The following is a 23,355-nucleotide window of genomic DNA, read 5'->3' as shown; positions in this document are numbered from 1 at the left end:
GACCCATGTGCTGTTCCTTTGTCTCAATTTGCACCGGAATTCTAATGATCTAATTTCCTCCCTGGTCCACATGCTTATTGGCCTTGTAAATGGTTCCACCTTGACAGTGCCAAAGGTTGCAGTGAGGTCATGTAGGACGAGGAGTGATAATGTCCCATAGTCAAAGAGGATGTCACTAGTGAAATTAATTAGGACCATTGTGGGCTTCAGCAGATGTAGAAAACTGATTGGAGAGACTCAAACATGGACTTGTGAGTATGACGAACATAGATTTGAAAAGCAGCAACATATACAAAGACATGGTAGGAATGGAAGGTTGGTGACTCAAGGAATTGTGTTTGGCATCCATATTATATGTTGTATTCTTACAAATGCTGGAATCAATTATTAAAGAGGTTATAGCTGGGCACTTAGAAAATCTCAGTGCAATCAGGTGGAGCCAACAAAATTATGGGGAAAGAAAATCATGTTTGACTAATTTATTGGAGATCTCTGAGGAAGTAACCAGCAATGTGCATAAAGGTGAACTTGTGGACAGAGGTGGACTTACGCTTTAGGGGGCCGTCCTTTCTCTCTTTGCGGGGCCCCATATCATGCCCTGTCCCAATGACATTGAATCCCACTCCAATCATGTCAAGCCCCACCCCAAATGGCGCCAATGCCCTTCTGACCCCACCCACCCTCAGCTCACACAATGCAAGGCACAGAAACCCAAACTCTCACACTTGCTGCCCTGACTAGTTGCTGCCCAGCCCAGCCCATTCGCTCTCAGCCCTGCTGTCAAAATGGCCTCTGGTTCTGGACAAATTGCCCCACTCCCGTAGGCCGCTGCTCCCCGATTTCCTGGGACACAATGCCGGTGCTTCCCTGGCCTTCTTTGCACCTCCTGACAGCTGTCCTGCTCACCTCAGCTCTCACTTCAATGGCTGGGCCTCGAGCCTCGCCGGCCGCATGTTCTCCTGGCTGACTGCCTGGCTGCTGCTGCCTGCTATCTGGTCTGGTCGCCTCTGTTCTTTTCAGTTGGTTTCCCACTCGCCCTCCTCAGCCCTGGCCTAGAGACAGAGAGTCTATCCCTTGCTGCTCCCATCGACAGCCGAAGGCCAGCGCTCTCCAAGGAAAACAACCCCAATCTCTCCTCGTAGCTGCAATTCTCCAGCCCTGGCAACATTGTAGTAAACATCCTCTCCACTCTCTCCAGAACAATTACATCCTCCCTGTATTGTGGTGACCAGAACTGTGCACAATACTCCAGTTGTGGCCTCAACAGTATCTGATGCAGTTCCATCATTATATCCCTACTTTTGTATTCCATACCACTGCCAATGGAAGAGAGCATTCCATATGCCTGCTTTACAATCGTATCTACCCACACTGCTACCTTTAGGGACCTTGCACGCCAAGATCTCTCACTTCATCTTTCAGTACCCCTTTCAGTACATTCCTGTTTATTGTGTATTCCCTTTTACTGTTTGACCTTCATGAATACAATACCTCACACCTATAGGCGTAAATGGATAATTTTCCGGTTGGCAAGATGTAATCAGTAAAGTGCCGCAGGGATTATTGTCAGGGCCTTAGCTGCTCACTATTTATATCAATGACTTGGATGAAAGAATCAAATGTGTGGTTGCTACATTTGCTGATGACACCAAGATAGGTAGGAAAGCAAGTTGTGAAGAGGACATAAAGAGTCTGTAAAGGGACTGTGCTAAACCACTGTTACACCTGTATTAGGTGATGTAAGGTAGGACCTGTACTACAGGTTCACCGGTAGCCTCTGCATGCTGGCCCTGCCCAATGGAGGAGCGTGTCCTCTATTCAGCAGCCATTTTGCCAGCTGCTGTGGGAGGCCACACATCTTACTGCAATAAAGCCACAGTTGTATCCAACCTTAGTCTTTGTACAATTGATCGTGCATCAGGGACATAGGTAGGTTAAAAGAGTGGGCAGAAAATTGGCAGATGGAGTATAATGTGGGAAAACATGAACTTGTCCATTTTGGCAGGGAGAATAGAAACACAGCATATTACCTAAATGGAGAGAGATTGCAGAACTTTATGGTACAGAGGGTTCTGTGTGTCCTGGTACATGAATCACAAAATATAGTATACAGGTACAGCAAGTGATTCGGGGGCAAATGGAATGTTGTTTGTTACAAGGGGAATGGAATACAGAAGTCGGGATATTTTGCTATAGTATTACAGTGTAATGGTGAGACCACATCTGCAGTACTGTTTCCAGTTTGGGTCTCATTTCAGAAAGGACATAGTCACATTAGAACTGGTTCAGAAAAGGTTAATTCAACTGATTCCTGGGATGATGGGGTTATTTTTTGAGCATAGTTTGTACAGCTTAATTGCTAGTCTTAGACCCACTCTTCTTTCCCTCAAAATGAATGTGAAGTTCAGTCATATTATGATCACTCTACCTATCCAATGGAGTTTAGAAGAACATAGGAACATAGGAATTAGGAGCAGAAGTAGGCAATTCAGCTCTTTGCGCCTGCTCTGCCATTCAATCAGGTCATGGCTGATCTCTTCCTGGTTTCAAATCCACCTCTTCATCTGTTTTCCATATCTCTTTAACCCATTTTTATCAGAAATATATCTATCTCCTTCTTGAAACCATTTAATGACTCTGATTTCACTGCACTATGGGGCAGCGAGTTCCACAAATTCACCACCCTCTGCAAGAAATAGTTCCTCCTCATCTCAGTTCAAAATCTATCGCCTCTCAACCTATATCCATGACCACTCATTCTAGATTTCCCCACAAGGGGGAACATTTAATCTGCATTTACTTTATCAATCCCTTTTATTATTTTGTATACCTTGATCAGATCCCCTCTCATCCTTATAAACGGCAGTGAGTATAAGCCCAAACTGTTTAATCTCGTCTCATACATTAATCCTTTCATCCCCGGAATCAATCTGATGAACCTCCTCTGAACTGCCTTCAATGCCACTCCATCCTTCCTCAAATAAAGAGACAAAATGGGACACAATAATCCAAAAGTAGTCTCACCAACACCCTCACCAACAATTGCAACAACATTTCTCTACTTCTGTACTCCAGTCCTTTGGCAATAGATGCTAACATTCCATTTGCCTTTTAAATTACATGCTGTACCTGCATATCGACTTTCAAAGACACCCAGCTCCCTCTGCCCAGATAGATTTTGAATCTGTTTTTCATTTAGATAACTCGCCGTTCTATTTTTTCAGCCAAAATGGGCAATCTCACACTTATCTACATTAAACTCCATCTGCCAAATTTTGACCCAATTTCCTAGCCTATCTATAGCATCTGTAAAATTTTTATCTCCTCTTCACTACCTGCTTTCTCACCTATTTTAGTATCACCCGCGGGAATGTAAGGAGATTTTATTGAAACATATAAGGGGCTTGACAAAGTGGATGCTGAATGGATGTATCCCCTTGTGGGAGAGATCAGAACTAGGGGATACAATTTAAAACAAGGGATCTCCCATTTAAGACATTGATGAAGAGAATTATTTTCTCTTAGAGGTCAATGAGTCTGTGGAACTTTCTTCCCCAAAGAGTGGCAGAGGTAGGATTATTACATGTTTTTAAGGCAGTGGTAGATAGATTATTGGCTAACAAAGGAACCAGAGAGTGTCGGAGGTAGGCAGGATAGTGGCATTAAGGTAACAATCAGATCAGCCATGATCCTATTGAAGGACGCAGCTGATTTCAAAGAGTCAAATGGTCAATGCCAGCTCCTAATTTGTAGGTTCATATGTTAAAAAAAGAGAAAAGGTAAGAAAAGGAATTAAGACATGCCAAGACACAATTTCACAGCCTCGGGAGACAACAGAGCAATGGCATGTTTAAGTTAAAAAAGTGAATATGGGGGCGGCACGGTGGCACAGTGGTTAGCATTGCTGCCTACGGCGCTGAGGACCCGGGTTTGAATCCCGGCCCTGGGTCACTGTCTGTGAGGAGTTTGCAAATTCTCCTCTTGTCTGCGTGGGTTTCACCCCCACAACCCAAAGATGTGCAGGTTAGGTGGATTGGCCACGTTAAATTGCCCTTTAATTGGAAAAAATGAATTGGATATTCTAAATTTATAAAAAACAAAAAAAATAAAATAAAAGTGAATACTTTGACCTCCACTTTGCAATCATACAACTAGGAGTCACTATTTAAAAATAAGGGGTCGTTCATTTAAGATGGAGATGAGGAAAAATTACTTCTTTCAGAGGGTTGTGAGTCTCTGAAACTCTCTTCCTCGAAAGGCAGCGGAGGCAGAGTTTTTGAATATTTCTAAGGCAGAGCTAGATAGATTATTAATTAACAAGGGGGTGAAAGGTTAGCGGGGCTAGGCAGGAATGCGGGGTTGAAGTTGTATTCAGGAGCAGGCTCGAGAGGCCGAGTGGACTACACCTGCTCCTAATTTGTATGTTTGTATTGTCACTGGTTTCAACACTAGAAAAATATTGAGAATACTAAAGTCTGAAAGATAGTATCCAATCAACAAAAACATTGAAAACAAAGAAGCTATTAAGCAGATCTAATTTGGAAAACTTAAAACGTGCAATCATATATTGTGTTTAAGGAAAAGGATAAAGCCGCAAGGCATGTGGAGATGTTAATAATCTATTTAGTGCCTTGGCAGCTTCATAATTGGAGTTAAAGTAGTTGTCAAAACAACTGGAGTAAACGCGTGTTTCAGAGTTAATAGTTAATCTCAGCAATTTGGCTGGTGAGAATGTCTGGAGTGTGAGTACACAGGGCTACTGAAATGTACCAGCACTTGGGCATAATCGATGACCTCAGAGCCGTGGACATTCCAGGATCTGGGATTTAAGAGAAGCTCAGGGAGTTTGGAAGCTGAATTATTTGGAATTGGAAAGCTGTTTGGGTCTAAGAAATGAGAGCACATGATGAGAGGGTGTGTGGCTGGAGGGGAAATGGGAGCACTGTAGGTTGGCATAGAAAATGATCAAAGAAGTAGAGAGAGTAGACCAGTGGACAGAAAGTACAAAGGACAAGGGTAGAACAGAGGACACATGCTGAATAACTTGGGGGGGGGGGGGGGGGGGTTTGTTGGGGTGGCAACAGGGAACAAAATAGCGCCATAGTTGTGAAGAAATGCTGAGGTTTCTCAAGCACAGAGGCCTGAAATGGTACATGTAGATGACCGCAAACAAATCACAGCCTGACGCCCAGCTGAATAATCCAGACTCCGGGGATGTAGCAGAGGGCAAGTCAAAACATTTGAGGGGAGAAGACCTGTGAGGAGAAAAGTTGTGGGAAGTACTGGAAGATCAAATGATTTGATTTATTGATAAATTATGTTTTTCTCCCTTATGATGATTGATTTTTTTTGTGTTTATTAAATTTAAATAATATTTTGGAAGTATATGATGACACAGAGACCAACATGGTACTCAAAGGAATTTTAAATTGTATTTTACCTCTGAAGTTGATAATGGTTTGTCCATACTGGCAATAACTGTTCTTCTTTATAATGGACGCAAGTTCATTGGCAGTCTTCCACACAAAGGTGAGATGGATCACTGGTGTGGGAATGAAAACGATTACATTTGTGCATTTGTGAGGTTCTTCTAAAGATTTAGAGGAAGTGTACATTGTGGGGCAGTGCAGCTTAGCTATGTGGCAACTGCATTTATAAAGACTGATGCTGACACTATGTGCAAAAAACAAAACATGCTCTTTTTTCTGTATCTCTCATGTCAATTATTTTGAGAAGTCAGAAATTGCTCCAAAATAAATTATTACCCTGGTAAATACCATCTCCTATGGCTGAAGGGAACTGCAGTAGTCAAATCCTCCATTCATCACTTTACCAACTGAAAGAATAACAGTTTGAGTATGTTATTGTACCAGAATATTATGTTCTTATTTGAGGTATTAAAGCTGTGGAGTAGATGGGTACAAATTTTGATAGGAAAGATTACGTTCCACTTGCCTTTCAGCAAAATCAGACATTCCATTGATCCCTTCTTTTTTTAAATATATTTTTATTGGTTTTGCATTTATACATTATTCCCTTCTCCGGGGTTATCATACGCCTCCTGGTACTAGAAAATGCCAGGGTGGGGCACGCATGGCATCCACTTGGCGTTGCTGTTGTGGTCACGGTTGTGCGTGTCCCTACTGCTTGTCTCTTCTGCTCCCTACGTAGAGGAGCAAGTCATCCGTGTAAAGTGAGACTCTATGCTTTTCGTCTCCCCTTTGGATGCCTCTCCAGCCCTTCGCTGATCAAAGAGCGATTGCCAGTGGCTCGATTGTCTGGGCAAATAATAGTGGGGATAGTGGGCAACCCTGTGTCGTGCCTTTATGCAGCCTGAGGTATTCAGAACTGGTGGTGTTTGTCAGTATGCTTGCCATGGGAGCACTGTACAGTAGTTTCACCCAGGAGGTGAACTCTAGACCCAACCCAAACTGTTCCAGTACAGTGAGGCACCTCCATTCGACCCTGTCGAAGGCCTTCTCTGCTGCCAGGGATATGGTGTGTCTCCTGGTGTGTCTCCTCCGGATGGGGTCATGATCATGTTCAGCAGGCACCTAATGTTCACTGTTCGTTGTCTGCCATTGACAAAACCCGTCTAGCCCTCTGTGATTACCTCCAGCATGAAACTCTCCAGTCGTCTTGCCAGGGCCTTCACCAGTACTTTGGCTCTGCATGACCCACACTCCGTCGGGTTATGGTCCTTTTTTGGGATCAGAGATATCAAGGCCTGTGCCAGCATGGGCAGCAGGGCCCCTCTCGAAAGTGAGCCATTGAACATCTCCTGCAGGTGCGGGGCCAGCGCTGTCGCAAATTCTTTATAGAAGTCAAACGGGAATCCATCAGGACCTGGCGCCTTTCCTGCCTGCATGGAGTTGATACTTACCATGAATTCCCCCAGTTCTAGTGGTGCTTCCAGTCCCTGCCTCTTTTCCTCCCCCACAGCTGGTATGACCAGCCCATCTAGGAACTGCTTAATCTTTAGGTCGCCCTCAAGGGGCTCAGAGGAGTACAGCTCTTGGTAGAAAATCACGAAGGCCTCATTGACCTCATCTGGTGCTGCGATTAGTTTGCAATTCCTATCCTTCAGCTGCGCTATTTCCCTCATGGCTGCCCGCTTTCTCAGCTGGTGAGCCAGCAGGTGGCTGGCCTTGTTTCCATGTTCATGGCCGAGTTGGTTCACTACTTTTCCTTCACCGGCTGTCGTTCCACGGTCGAGGCCGTAGAGGCCACATCCAATATTGAGTCGACCAGCTGCTGCCTAGCTGCCCTCTATTTCCTGTACTTGAGAGCACTATATGCAATTATTTCCCCCCTTACCACTGCCTTCAGTGCCTCCCAGAATGTGGAGGGTGGGACCTCCCCATTCTGGTTGCAGGTTACATATCTGTCGATGGCCTGTGACATTCTCTCACAGAACACCTTGTCAGCAAGGAAAACTGTGTCCAGCCTCCCTAGGGGACGTTGGGCCCAGCCCTGCCGGCCTCCAACCTCACCTCCACATGGTGTGGAGCATGGTCCGAGATTACTATTGAAGTGTTTTCTGCTCCTACCACCCCTGGAAGCACCATTTCCCCACTACAAAGAAGTCCATTCTGGTGTAGACTCTGTGAACGTGGGCGAAGGAAGAGAACTCCTTCTTCCTAGGTTGAGTGAACCTCCATGGGTTCATCGCCCCTACCTGCTCCATTAAGGAGCTCGGTTCTCTTGCCATTGCCGAATGATTCCCTGATTTGGGGCTGGAACTGCCCGTCCATGGTTCCTGTAAATAGTTGAATTCCCCCCACCAATGATGAGTCGGTGGGAGACTATGTCGAGGATTTCTGCCATGGTCTTTTTGATGAAGTCTGCATAATCTAGTTGGGAGCGTACACGTTTACAGCCACCACCGCTTCCAGAACACCGCTTACCGTGACATATCGCGCCCGTTTCTGTCACGGTCTTTGTCGCTCTGAATGCCGTCCTCTTATTGAACAGTATGGCCACCCCCCTAGCCCTCGTCCCATAGCACACTTAGTACATCTGTCCTAACCAGTTTTCCTTACCCTCAGTTGGTCCTTCTCCCTCAGGTGCATTTCTTGGAGGAAGAATATATCAGCCCTCAGGCTTTTCAGATGGACAAAGTCTCTGGGTCTTTTCACTGGGCCATAAAGTTCCTTGACATTCCAGATGACTACCCTGATGGGGGGGTTTCTGCCTCCCCTCCTCCTGCGGGGTCAGCCATACTCACCATATGGATGTGTCCCTGCACTCCAGGGTTTCCCTTTGTTTGGGGGCCATCTAGGATGGCTGTTATTGATTACTTTGTTCTTGCTGTCTGCTGTCGCCATGCGCGATACTGTTCTCCCCCGCCCCTTCCCCCTCTATTCCCCTATTCCACACCCCCCTCCTCCCCCGCCAGTCTATCCCTCCTGTCCTTCCCGATGCCCCTGTGGGCTCCCCACCCCCTCCGCATTCCCCCCCCCCCCCCACCGAGTCTTCCCCCTCTTTCCCCTCCTCTCTCCCTATCAGGAGCTGTGCCCTCCCACCCTCCCTCATTCTCCACTTACAACCCTGTACTAGCATATTCGCCAACATGGAGGCTCTCCCGCCGGAGTGACTCCTACATTCCCCACCCATTCTTTCTTTATTTACCCCCCTCCCTTCCCGGTTTGGTCCCCTTCTGCCCTCTCCCCAACCTTTTTGGATATTCATTCGCGCCATAGCAAAGTCAATTTATCACTGACAATGGTCCACATCGATCCTTCACTTCTGTGGCATTCCCAACCCGTTCTTGCGGACAAACCCCTCCGTATCTCCTGGCTTGGTAAAATAATGTTCCTTGTTCTAGTAGGTCACCCACGGTTTGGCTGGGTATAACATACCAAATTGTACCTTGCTTTTAAAGGAGCTGTTTGGCCTATTAAATTCTGCCCGGCACTTGGCCAGGTCAGCCCCAATGACTTGGTACATGCGAAACGTGTGCCCTTCCCACACACAGTATCGCATGTTTCACATCCAGCTCAGGATCTGCTCCTTATCTTGAAACCGGTGGAGCCTGGCGATAATGGCCTGCAGTGGTTCTCCTGCCTTGGGCCTCTACTGGAGTTACTTGTGGACCGTGCCCACTTCTGGGGGCTTGGGGAAGCTTCTGGGCTACGTATTCAATCGCGTCCTGCCCTCAGTGTCCTCTGGCACCTCATGATCCTGAGATTCTGGCGGCATGATCTTGTCCCTTGGTCAGTGGTTGCCCTCTCATTACCTTCCCATTTAGCACATCCTGGGCCGCAACCAACCTTGCCACCTCTGCTTCTAGCGAGGTGATCTGGTCTCCCTGGTCAGTGGTTGCCCTCTCGAGTTCTCGCACTGTTGCTTACTGCGCTTCCAGCTGTCGCTTCATCCTCGCCAGTGCTGCTTCCGCGACTGCCGACTTCACCGTTGCCATAATTTTTTGTTTTGTTTTAGGAGCTCCTGTGTTAGGAGCTCCATCCACTGTCCTATTGGTGAGTAAGCCGGAGTTTGTATCGGTGGTGCCTTTCATTCCACCATATCTCGCTCTGCTCGCTCCTCGTGTCCACAGCCTCGTCCTTCTTTTCCTGCCACTTATTCCCTCTCTGGCACTTTTGTTGATTCGAGGACATATCTTCAGGTCTGCGGTGGTTTTCTGGGGAGGGTGGTTTTTATTTGTTGGTTTAGTGGCCAATACTTGGGCTAAATGTACTTAATTTGGAGTTTCCAAGAGGAAAGCCACCTTTCCCGTGATTGTTCAGCACATCCCTGTCCCCGGAAGTCCCATTGATCCCTTCATTAATACAAATCCCCAAATTACCATTCTCGTTTCGAGCCAAGCTATATTAGGGTTTGATGCAGAGGCTGAATATTCCCAGACTTCTGTTCACACTTATGAATTTTGGACTTGGTGAAGACTGGAACATATATTGCCTTGACAGCTTACTATAGAAACAGGGGATACAAATTTGAATTGCTTTTCATTACCTAACTGTTTATTAATGAACACCTCAATTTTCTAACCTCTGCAATGATCTCCATGTTACAAAATGATCGCTGCAATAAGTCAACAGCAGAAAACTCGAACTCCTGCTGGAATACACAGCTTATCTTAGTATGTGCTGGCGCACTTATATGCCAGTAATACTCAACATGATCCTAGTAAGCTTCCTTTAGATACTAGTCTGGAGTCAACATCATTAGCGAGCTACACACTTCTCCCAGACTTCTTCTTTCAAATTGCAAATTCATGAACCAGGCCCGCTAGGATCCTAGCAACACACTGTTATACCCTGTTGATTGGAAGTACATGTTGGTACATGAAGATCAAAGGTTTCTTCCAATGCCAGATCTATTTCTTTGCTTATTATACCAGATGACAGAGTTTTCATGCTTTCCTAATATTATGGGGAAGGATTACATTTTTTCTGTACTGCACAGACGCTGTACACATTAAAGTAAAGGGTTCACAACTTTCTTTTATTTGCGATATTCTTTTCTGCTAACACATTGGCCTGGATTCTCCGCTTCGCGACGTTGGGAACGCGAATCACGATCGGGCGAAGAATTGCGCAAATTCGAAAATCGATGTTTGCATCTGATGCCGATTCCGACGCCATGCTCCGGTCCATAAGGCCATAAGATCTAGGAGCAGGATTCCCCATTCGGCCCATCGAGTCTGCCATTCGATCATGGCTGATATGTTTCTCTTCCCCATTTTCCTGTCTTCTCCCCATAATCCCGAATCCCCTGGTGCCACCTGGTGCGGGTCCATGCAAAATCATAATTTGCATGGATTTAAACCTTATTAGTGGGTTAGACACTTCTTGCTCCACTCTTTCGCGATGCTCTGCCCCTCTTAGACAGAAGTCACTCTGGCGCAAATTGGTGCAAGTATTTACAACTGGGGCCTAGGCATCATGGCTCTTGAAGGGGAGCGAGAAGGTAAGAAACCTCTTAAATACTCTCCAAAATTGTCCGTCCTTCTGGGGAGTGGCTGCCCGGTCTGGGGGGAGTAGCGGAGAACGACTTGGTGCCAGGTCTATGACTTGGGTGTCCCCCTGGGGATTGGGGCGGCCTAGCTCAGACCACCATTGCTGCAGTACGTGTTTTAAACTCACCCATTTGGCGGATCCTGTTAGGGTGGAGATCAACCTCTCCACCCTGTGCACAGGAGTGGCGGGGGAACCTGCTGGAATGCTTGATGTTTTAAAAGGTCAAATTTGAACTGAGGGGAAGGATGGAGGGGTTCTACAATTCATGGGCGTTATTCATTATTTACTACTACTTACAGGCCTCTGGCTTTCATTATGCTGACTGCTCAACATGTCCTGTAAGTGTTCACAGTGCTTCTGATCATTTGGTAGTCCACCCAGGCCACTCCTCTGGAAACCCTCAGAACCCAGCTGCATTAATCGAAAAGCCCACCAGGTGCTGCCACTCCTCACTTCACTCATCAGAAGGATAACCTCACTGCAGGGAAGCAGGGGAATAGCCGAGCTCACCCCAAACAAAGGATTGGCCTTTGGCACTCTCCATGGCACACTCTCAGGGCAGAGGTCTCACGTGACACTATCAGCTAATCCACCCTTCAGGATCACCGGCAGATCCAAGCCCTGCCTGCCCATCGCACCCCTGCTCCCATCCATTCTGCCCTGGACAGGTTATCACAACCTGTGTGTCACACCCAGGACCCACATTAGACTGCAGCTAAGCCCAGCGCCGGCCCTAGGGTTGCTGGCGCCCCGGGCAAGCTGAACTTCGGCGCCCTTGGGGGGGGGGGGGGGGCCGAGAGGGGGGCGGGGCCGAGGGAGGCTGCGGGCGGGGGGGGGGGGGCGAGAGGGGGGGGGGGGCCGAGAGGGGGGCGGGGCCGAGGGGGGGCGGACCCGGGGGGGGGGCGGACCCGAGGGGGGGGGCAGGGCGGGGGGGGCGAACCCGCGGGGGGGGCGGACCCGAGGGGGGGGGCGGGGCGGGCAGACCCGAGGGGGGGGTGGGGTGGGGGGACCCGAGGGGGGGGCGGGGGGGGCGGACCCGAGGGGGGGGGGGCGGGGTGGGCGGACCCGAGAGGGGGGGGGGCGGGGCGGGCGGACCCGAGGGGGGGGGAGCGGACCGAGCGGGCGAGCGGACCGAGCGGGGGGGCGGACCGAGGGGACGGACCGGGGGGGGGGGGGGGCCGCCCTGGGGGAGTGCGGCCACACTGGGGGAGTGCAGCCACCGCGCATGCGCTGGTTGGCGCCGGCCCAACTGCGCATGCGCGGGACCCGAGTCTGGCGCCCCCAGCACATGGCGCCCCGGGCAACAGCCCGAGTTGCCGGTGCCTTGAGCCGGCCCTGGCTAAGCCCCAGCAGAAGCACATTTCCCTGCCTCACCCCCATCTGTAGAACCTGCCCACACACACAAGCATCTCAGCATGAAAGTTATTGGTGGCACATCGTGACCTTCTCCACTGCACAACCAGGTCCACCTTGCTGGCGAGATAACAGTGAGGAGACACACAATCGATCCCACTGGGGGAAATAGGACACGGGCCACAAAACCTATCAGTGACATGGGTTGCGGCAGCCACTGGTTGACACCTTGCCTGTCCCGCCTCTCTTCACTGCTTCCAACTACCCCAGCTTCCCCTTCCCCTTGTGAGAATCCGACCAGCATCACTACAGGGTGTTGCCCTCGGCAGGCAGTATCAGCGGGTCTTGCCCACACGACGGAGAATGATGATGACTCGCTGTGAGATGAGCTTTGGTGCTCTTTCTCATTTGACAAAGTCTGACTCCTGCCTTTAAGATCACCTTCCACTGGTGATCCCTGCATGTGTTCTGGCCAATCCACCCCACGGGCCCACATATCTTGGAGTGGTGGTGGTGCGGGGGTTTGGGAGATGGTGAACAGTTATGGCTCACTCACAGGTAAGCTGTCATACAAGGTGGGCTCACACTTCTGGCCCCATGCCCTACCACCTCTCACTAAGGGTGACACCAAGTGGGACATTCACATGACATGGGAGCTCTGCCCTGTCACATCCTGCAGCACCCCACCTCTTCGACGTTCCCCCCCCCCCCCCCACACCCAACCGACACACCCTCTACACCCAGGCTCAGCCCACCCCTAACATCCATCAGACAGAGGTTGGAGGCAGGTCAGAATGCTGGTTCAAAAGTGTTTACCAGTGACTTTAATAAGGACATGGGGAGTCCACCGAATAAGAGTAAAGAACTTTGGAGGGCAGCACGGTGGCCCAGTGGTTAGCACTGCTTTCTCACGGCGCCGAGGTCCCAGGTTCGATCCTGACCCTGGGTCACTGTCCGTGTGGAGTTTGCACATTCTCCCCATGTCTCCCTGGGTATCACCCCTCAACCCAAAAATGTGCAGGATAGGTGGATTGGCCACGCTAAATTGCCCCTTAATTGGAAAAATAATTGGATACTGTAAATTTATTTTTAAAAATTAACTTTGGTTTATTTACAGTTATCTTATATACAACTCCCGGTAAATCCCTACTGGGTCTCTCCATGGTTGGTGCCTTACTGGTCGACATTTTGTACATAACTGAATGGAGTTCCCCAGCCCCTCGGCAGGGGGGCTCGTACTCCATGAGAACCATGGGGAAGATAATCATTCTCACCCTGTAGGTCCCGTGCATGACATTCCTCCCCCCCCCCCCCCCCCCACCAAAGTTTGAAGACACCCTCGACAACCGTTGAGGAAGAGAAGGAGGAGCAGGTGGAGGACTTCGGACCCTCTTTGGCTCCGGTGAAACGTCAAGCCCCGAAGTACCTGATCAGGCTGCATATACCTCAATAGGGAACATCAACTGCGGCAGGAATGCCATGGTGGAGGCAGCTGAACCGTGGTATCTGTATCCGAGAACGCAGACGTCTGTGTCTCCATGTCTGAATCTGACTATACAATGTCGGCCATGTCGGCATCGGCAGGCAATGGAGTTGGAGGATCTAGGACAGGATGCTTCCGAGGAACTTCACAAAGGACCAACCTCTGTGAGAAAATATGATCCAAATCCCATCCTCATCGCCACTTAGTGTCCAAAGATGTGCAGGTTAGGTGGGGTTACGGGGATAGGGTGGGGAAGTGGGCCTCGCTAGGGTGCTCTTTCAAAGGGTCGGTGCAGACTCAGTGGATTGAATGGTCTCCTTCTGCACTGTGGGAATTCTATCATTCTATGAATTCTCTGAACCCTAACACTACACCTGTGCCAAATTACGTGTTCTCTAACTTTCTCATATTACATTGCCTACTGCTCCTTCTAGGTGTATCTCCAGAAAGCACATCAGAACTGGAGGCGGCCTGATGCATATCTCGCCTTCTGACCTGTGATGTCTTTCACGGCTATTCTCTGGAGGGCCTGGATCTGGATGTGCCCGGTCGATGTTCGGGTGTCACAGCTGACACCATGTTGAGCCTGCTGCCTATCAGATGCACCAGTTCAGGGGGGTTCCGTTCGGAAACGCTGAGACAGGGAAGCACCAGCATGAGCCCCTTCACTTTCTCTTCCCTCAGGAACGGAGGTGAGGCCGGAGTGGGCTCCGGAGGCTCCACCATCACCTAGCATGGCCAATCCTGGAGGCTCACTCTCATCTGATCATTAGTCTCGATGCACTCAACTATGGAGCACTGGGACACATCCCTCAGTGAGTGAGTCATGTCCTTCACTGCCTTGGTCATGTCTACCCTGTACTGAGCAATGTCATAGAATTATAGATTCACAGAATCTTGGATCATAGAATATACAATGCAGAGGCTGGGGCTGGTTTAGCACAGTGGGCTAAATAGCTGGCTTGTAATGCAGAACTAGGCAGCAGCATGGGTTCAATTCCCATACCGGCCTCCCCGAACTGTGACAGAATGTGGCGACTAGAGGCTTTTCACAGTAACTTCATTGAAGCCTACTTGTGACAATAAACAATTATCATTATTAGAAGGAGGCCATGCGGCCCATCGAGTCTGCACCAGCCCTTGGAAAAAGCACCCTACTTAAGCCCACACCTCAACCCTATCCCTGTTACCCAATAACCCTAGCTAGCCTTTTTGGACACAAAGGGCAATTCATCATGACCAATCCAACTAACCTGCACATCTTTGGACTGTGAGAGGAAACTGGAGCTCTTGGAGGAAATCCACGCAGACCCATAGAGGAAGTGCAAACTACACAGACAGTCACCCGAGGCCAGAATTGAACTCATGTCCCTGGAGCTGTGAGGCAGAAGTGCTAACCACTGTGCTATTGTGTCACCTCAGCTAGAACAAGTGTGAGGGAATCTGTCCCTCTGAGACTGTGCCATGTCCCTCTGAGACTGTGCCATGTCCCTCTGAGACTGTGCCATGTCCCTCTGAGATTGTGCCATGTCCCTCTGAGACTGTGCCGTGTCCCTCTGAGACTGTGCCGTGTCCCTCTGAGACTGTGCCATGTCCCTCTGAGACTGTGCCGTGTCCCTCTGAGACTGTGCCTTGTCACTCTGAGACTGTGCCGTGTCCCTCTGAGACTGTGCCGTGTCCCTCTGAGACTGCCATGTCCCTCTGAGACTGTGCCGTGTCCCTCTGAGACTGTGCCGTGTCCCTCTGAGACTGTGCCGTGTCCCTCTGAGACTGCCATGTCCCTCTGAGACTGTGCCATGTCCCTCTGAGACTGTGCTATGTCCCTCTGAGACTGTGCTGTGTCCCTCTGAGACTGTGCTGTGTCCCTCTGAGACTGTGCCATGTCCCTCTGAGACTGTGCCATGTCTCTCTGAGACTGTGCTATGTCCCTCTGAGACTGTGCCGTGTCCCTCTGAGATTGTGCCATTTCCCTCTGAGACTGTGCCATGTCCCTCTGAGACTGTGCCATGTCCCTCTGAGACTGTGCTGTGTCCCTCTGAGACTGTGCTGTGTCCCTCTGAGACTGTGCCATGTCCCTCTGAGACTGTGCCGTGTCTCTCTGAGACTGTGCTGTGTCCCTCTGAGACTGTGCCATGTCCCTCTGAGACTGTGCTATGTCCCTCTGAGACTGTGCTATGTCCCTCTGAGACTGTGCTATGTCCCTCTGAGACTGTGCCGTGTCCCTCTGAGATTGTGCCATTTCCCTCTGAGACTGTGCCATGTCCCTCTGAGACTGTGCTATGTCCCTCTGAGACTGTGCTATGTCCCTCTGAGACTGTGCCATGTCCCTCTGAGACTGCCATGTCCCTTTGAGACTGTGCCATGTCCCTCTGAGACTGCCATGTCCCTTTGAGACTGCCATGTCCCTCTGAGACTGTGCCGTGTCCCTCTGAGACTGTGCCATGTCCCTCTGAGACTGTGCTATGTCCCTCTGAGACTGTGCCGTGTCCCTCTGAGATTGTGCCATTTCCCTCTGAGACTGTGCCATGTCCCTCTGAGACTGTGCTATGTCCCTCTGAGACTGTGCTATGTCCCTCTGAGACTGTGCCATGTCCCTCTGAGACTGCCATGTCCCTTTGAGACTGTGCCATGTCCCTCTGAGACTGCCATGTCCCTCTGAGACTGTGCCGTGTCCCTCTGAGACTGTGCCATGTCCCTCTGAGACTGTGCCATGTCCCTCTGAGACTGTGCCATGTCCCTCTGAGACTGTGCCGTGTTCCTCTGAGACTGTGCCATGTCCCTCTGAGACTGTGCCGTGTCCCTCTGAGACTGTGCCGTGTCCCTCTGAGACTGTGCCGTGTCCCTCTGAGACTGCCATGTCCCTCTGAGACTGTGCCGTGTCCCTCTGAGACTGTGCCGTGTCCCTCTGAGACTGTGCCGTGTCCCTCTGAGACTGCCATGTCCCTCTGAGACTGTGCCATGTCCCTCTGAGACTGTGCTATGTCCCTCTGAGACTGTGCTGTGTCCCTCTGAGACTGTGCTGTGTCCCTCTGAGACTGTGCCATGTCCCTCTGAGACTGTGCCATGTCTCTCTGAGACTGTGCTATGTCCCTCTGAGACTGTGCCGTGTCCCTCTGAGATTGTGCCATTTCCCTCTGAGACTGTGCCATGTCCCTCTGAGACTGTGCCATGTCCCTCTGAGACTGTGCTGTGTCCCTCTGAGACTGTGCTGTGTCCCTCTGAGACTGTGCCATGTCCCTCTGAGACTGTGCCGTGTCTCTCTGAGACTGTGCTGTGTCCCTCTGAGACTGTGCCATGTCCCTCTGAGACTGTGCTATGTCCCTCTGAGACTGTGCTATGTCCCTCTGAGACTGTGCTATGTCCCTCTGAGACTGTGCCGTGTCCCTCTGAGATTGTGCCATTTCCCTCTGAGACTGTGCCATGTCCCTCTGAGACTGTGCTATGTCCCTCTGAGACTGTGCTATGTCCCTCTGAGACTGTGCCATGTCCCTCTGAGACTGCCATGTCCCTTTGAGACTGTGCCATGTCCCTCTGAGACTGCCATGTCCCTTTGAGACTGCCATGTCCCTCTGAGACTGTGCCGTGTCCCTCTGAGACTGTGCCATGTCCCTCTGAGACTGTGCTATGTCCCTCTGAGACTGTGCCGTGTCCCTCTGAGATTGTGCCATTTCCCTCTGAGACTGTGCCATGTCCCTCTGAGACTGTGCTATGTCCCTCTGAGACTGTGCTATGTCCCTCTGAGACTGTGCCATGTCCCTCTGAGACTGCCATGTCCCTTTGAGACTGTGCCATGTCCCTCTGAGACTGCCATGTCCCTCTGAGACTGTGCCGTGTCCCTCTGACTGTGCCATGTCCCTCTGAGACTGTGCCATGTCCCTCTGAGACTGTGCCATGTCCCTCTGAGACTGTGCCGTGTTCCTCTGAGACTGTGCCATGTCCCTCTGAGACTGTGCCATGTCCCTCTGAGACTGTGCCATGTCTCTCTGAGACTGTGCTATGTTCCTCTGAGACTGTGCCGTGTCCCTCTGAGACTGTGCCGTGTCCCTCTGAGACTGTGCCGTGTCCCTCTGAGACTGTGCCGTGTCCCTCTGAGACTGTGCCATGTCCCTCTGAGACTGTGCCGTGTCCCTCTGAGACTGTGCCGTGTCCCTCTGAGACTGTGCCGTGTCCCTCTGAGACTGTGACGTGTCCCTCTGAGACTGTGCCATGTCCCTCTGAGACTGTGCCATGTCTCTCTGAGACTGTGCTATGTTCCTCTGAGACTGTGCTATGTCCCTCTGAGACTGTGCCGTGTCCCTCTGAGATTGTGCCATTTCCCTCTGAGACTGCGCCATGTCCCTCTGAGACTGTGCTATGTCCCTCTGACTGTGCTATGTCCCTCTCAGACTGTGCCGTGTCACTCTGAGACTGTGCTATGTCCCTCTCAGACTGTGCTGTGTCCCTCTGAGACTGTGCTATGTCCCTCTGAGACTGTGCTATGTCCCTCTGACTGTGCTATGTCCCTCTCAGACTGTGCCATGTCACTCTGAGACTGCCATGTCCCTCTGAGACTGTGCCATGTCCCTCTGAGATTGTGCCATGTCCCTCTGAGACTGTGCTGTGTCCCTCTGAGACTGTGCCATGTCCTTCTGAGACTGTGCTACGTCCCTCTGAGACTGTGCTACGTCTCTCTGAGACTGTGCCATGTCCCTCTGAGACTGCCATGTCCCTCTGAGACTGTGCCATGTCCCTCTGAGACTGTGCTACGTCTCTCTGAGACTGTGCCATGTCCCTCTGAGACTGCCATGTCCCTCTGAGACTGTGCCATGTCCCTCTGAGACTGTACCATGTCCCTCTGAGACTGTGCTGTGTCCCTCTGAGACTGTGCCATGTCCCTCTGAGACTGTGCTACGTCCCTCTGAGACTGTGCCATGTCCCTCTGAGACTGTGCTATGTCCCTCTGAGACTGTGCCATGTCCCTCTGAGACTGTGCCATGTCCCTCTGAGACTGCTATGTCCCTCTGAGACTGTGCCATGTCCCTCTGAGACTGTGCCATGTCCCTCTGAGACTGTGCTATGTTCCTCTGAGACTGTGCCATGTCCCTCTGTGACTGGTCAAGGCCAGTCAGCGCCTATCCAATGCTCCCGATGCCCTCAGCCGTGACCCTTTGTGAATGTGCCAAGATCTGGAACGCTGCACCAATGTCCATGTGGGCCTGATACTTGACTGCCTGTGACAGGGCTCCCCTGTCCTGTATCTCAGCCATCAGCTGCACAGTGGGCCCCAAGCCTTGGATGGCTTGACCCAAATCCTGACATCATGCCCCATGCCTTCCATTGCGAATGCCACCTGTTCAGTGTTGGCCTGGGTTCCATGCATTGTTGGCAACATCTCCTGCACCTGAATGACTCTTCCAGCTGCACCTGCAGGTGCTGGAAAGTTGCTGACACCCCCTTCAGAGATGCCTGGCTTTGTGTCTGAGTCTGTACCAGTGATAGGATCATACGTTCTAGTAGTGCAACACCTGCCTGTACTACAGCTGTTGCCTGAGATCAGGCAGCCCTCTGATCACCCACTCTCTTGGAGTCCCTGCCTTCACCTGGTGTGCTTCAGCATGTGTAAAATACATACGAGAAGGTAACTCAGGAGCCTCTTCACTAAAATGCCCCACCTAGATGATAGTATCTGCAATGGCGGAGGGTGCAGGTGATAATAGTGACGAGAAGTCGGTGTCTTCCCTGGACTGGTACTCTGGGGTGCGCTGGGGATGTGGCTGGGGGTAGCGGTGATCCTGCAAGACAAAAGACAAGAGATCTGGTGAGATATTTGGATGGACTGGTCTGTGGGACAGGGGTGATTCACTTGCAGTAGGGACATCAGCTTTGTATTGGGCTCTCACTTGGTTGCCACATGAACTAAATTGGACAGCTCTTTCAGGGATCTGGTACAGGCCAGAATGACACACTTCTGTTCTGCAAAACTAGAATTCTACCTGTTATTGAAGTGGGACACTTTCCTTGTCTCCAAATAAGTTTGTTTTAAATCATACTGCCTGCCATCTGGAGCACTTATTCAGAATATAGACTACACTCTCCACCCTATTATACTTTTTTCATTATATGGTTTAAACAGACTGGTCAGTTGGGACACATCCATCCTCCTATGTATAATTCCTGCAGATGAATGTAAAACACTGTTTAAAAGTGCTTTGACTCTTCTGTAACAGTTGTATAATATCTATAGATTCTCTTTTCCCAACAAATCAGAAGCTTTGAATTTAATTTCATCCACCCAGAGTACCTGACTTCATTGCACTGCAATGAACCATCCCGAAAGACCGCACAGAAACATTGTCAGCCACAAAACCAGGAGTAGAAGTAAACTGTGGCTTTAATCAACTAGAACAGTGCCTGCCTGCGACTGGTCTGTTAGTGAGAGCCGCCTATAGGGCGACTGCTCTTTATACCTCCCCTCAAAGGGTGGAGCCAGGGGCGGAGCCCACACAGGCCCCAACATGCTACATTATAGGTAATAGCTAAAAGCCAAGGTGTTGAACTAAATTGGACAGCTCTAAATTGGACTTATGAGTACTGACACATATATAAATGGTCCATAGGTGGAGCCCACATGGGCAATAGCTTGATACAGATAAGGACATGGCGAATTGTTACAGCAATACATTCACCACAGTACATTTCAGGAAAAGCAACTACCACAAGGTTGCTTGAAGGGGTTACTTGAAATTCCAAGACAACTATCTTCAAGCTTCCTCAGTAGGCAAAGATTAGGTTCCGTTAAAGCTGACCAGTGAGAAGTAAGCTGCCTTTAAACTTTTCATAATTAAATTGGGCTGATTATGAGTACTTTAAAAAAAAATAAAACAATGAAGGGGCAATTTAGTGTGGCCAATCCACCTACCCTGCACATCTTTGGGTTGTAGGGTGAGACCCGTGCAGACACGGGGAGATTCCACACGGACAGTGACCCTGGACCGGGTTCGAATGCTAACCACTGTGCCACCGTGCCGCTCTTGATTATGAGTACTGACACATATGAAATGAACTGAAAATCGCTTATTGTCACAAGTAGGCTTCAAATGAAGTTACTGTGAAAAGCCCCTAGTCGCCACATTCCGGCGCTTGTTCGGGGAGGCTGCTACAGGAATTGAACCGTGCTGCTGGCCTGCCTTGGTCTGCTTTCAAAGCCAGCGATTTAGCCCTGTGCTAAACAGCCCCTTTTAATTCCATTTTAATTCCATTTTAATATTTAAATTCCCCTGGTTGACATGACAATAAATCAATGCTGACAGCACCATTTTTCTTTTGGATACATTTCTGTGCCTGTTATTATTGAGGGTATTTAGTTAACATTAACATTTGCATTCACATTCAGCATATGAATAACTCTGCAGAGAGGCCATGCAAAGCATTTACATTCAAATGATAGAGGAGATGATCAAGTGTCTAGCAATGCAATTGATACTGATAGCATAATGTATGTTAGTTCACTTGATGCTTTAGATGCTTTAGTATAAATGTTAGTGAGTATTGAAATACATCATCTGAGATATTGCTTTAGGGAAACCAACTAATTTGCCAACTGCTAACAACTTCAAAGCTGCAGGATCTCTTTATGCGATCAACATCAAAATGAGTCTGTTTTATCAAACTGATATCAACCACATATAGATGGAGAAGAGGCTGAGGAAGTGATCACATCAATACATTTGTGTTTGAACAAAAGATCACTGTGTACATAAAGAGGATGGCATTAGAACTGCAAAGTAAATGAAAATCAGAAGAGATGTTTAAAACACGGTTACTCTGTTATCTCTCATTTTACACTATTTCCCAAAGTGAAAGTTACCCCTACTCAACCTACAATCTGATGTGAACTGACTGTCACTGTCCTTTTCAAACATGTTTGAGTTCTAGCAGAGTAATTAATTCAGACTGGTGATCTCGCCATTAACTAATATCTGCACTCACTGGTCTCATTCTAGGCCTGTCATTCCTCATTTAGCCTAATGTCACTCTCTGCACTCGGGAATCCCGATATGCTCTTTCTTTCTCCTGTACGTGGTGTGGTTCCAGTTCGCTCTCTGTCTCAATCTCAAGCTTTTGATTCCCTCATTCCTTTGCAATAACTTTCAGCAGGATTCTTTGCCCTCATTTCATTTCATACTCTGCATCCCACAATTCTCCACCTTTGTTCATTGTCTCGCTAACCATCTCACCATTCTCTTTCCTGAAATAGTGTTTGGCTGTGGCTCACTTTGGTGCTTCCTCGTTTTATTTTATTTTATCAACGTGCGATGCTCTAATCCTGTTTGTACTATCCAGTTATTCAAGTCGGAATCTCACTCACCATTAACTCTGCTAAGTGCAGATCTCTACGAGATGCACTGCAGCAATATGCTAAGGCTCGATTGACAACAAATCGCAGATCTTTGGCCTCTGCCATCTTGAAGGCCCCATTCAAGTCGCACATTATACTCCTTGGCTATACATTGCCCTTTATTCTTTGTCATAGGTTTTCTCTACTTTACAAGGGATGGGTAATAAGTAAATAGTAAATATGGGTAATTAGCCTTGCCAGCAATGACCACATCTTATGAATGACTAAATAAAGAAGAAAAAGACGACAAAGCATCATTCAAATATATTTTTTAAAGCAACAGATTTATCAATTCACCAATGTTTAACTATTTAGTGTTTCATTGATATTACACTGTCAACACAAGTTTCTCCAGGCATACTTGTGTATTATTCCTTCAATAACTTGCAGGAGCAAAGTGAATCAGAGAATGTGCTTTGGGGCCGGCCCTGGCTAAGTGTAGCACCAATGTATTGATGCTCAGTGTCACTGGCATGAGTCCAGTGGCGTGCAGAGGTCTGGTGATGCCCGGGGCAAATCTTGATTGTTTGCCCCAAAGACTCAAGTATAAGGCCTAATATACTGAGAAATATTATGAGAAAGGAAAACATTTTGAATATATAAACACAGATGAAACATGAAATAAACGCTTTATTCGATTTTAATATAAATCAATCAAATTTATTAAGTTCTTTTCCCCAAATGATACCTCCTGTCACAAAACACCTGAACTACTTCACTTTTTACATCAGCTGTGAGAAATTCTTTTTCAATGCTTATTAAAGCCAGGTTGGTCAGTCGCTCCTGTGACATAGAAGACCTCAGATATGTTTTTATTAATTTCAGTTTTGAAAATGACCTTTCACAGCTTGCGACTGAAAATGCGATTGTAAGCAGTAATCTGTATGAAACACACAGCATCGGAAAGACATCCCTCCCATACTGCAGTAAAGACTCCAGAGCATCTTTAGGATCAGGGGGAACTTTATTCCCTCCAGCTCGAAGGAGCATCACAAAATCAATAATTTTGTCATATAACTGAATTGCAACCACATCATTGTCATAATAATTTGCAAAGTCTGAACATTCCTTTTTTAATTTCTCTCTTTCTTGTTCATCTTCAATCACTACTGAATTCAAGTTCAGAAGAAAAGAAAATCGGCCACTGAGTCTTTGAAGACGGA

Source organism: Scyliorhinus canicula, chromosome 13, assembly GCF_902713615.1.
Source record: "Scyliorhinus canicula chromosome 13, sScyCan1.1, whole genome shotgun sequence".
In the NCBI taxonomy this organism is placed as follows: Eukaryota; Metazoa; Chordata; class Chondrichthyes; order Carcharhiniformes; family Scyliorhinidae; genus Scyliorhinus; species Scyliorhinus canicula.
Note: the sequence above shows the minus strand (reverse complement) of the source record.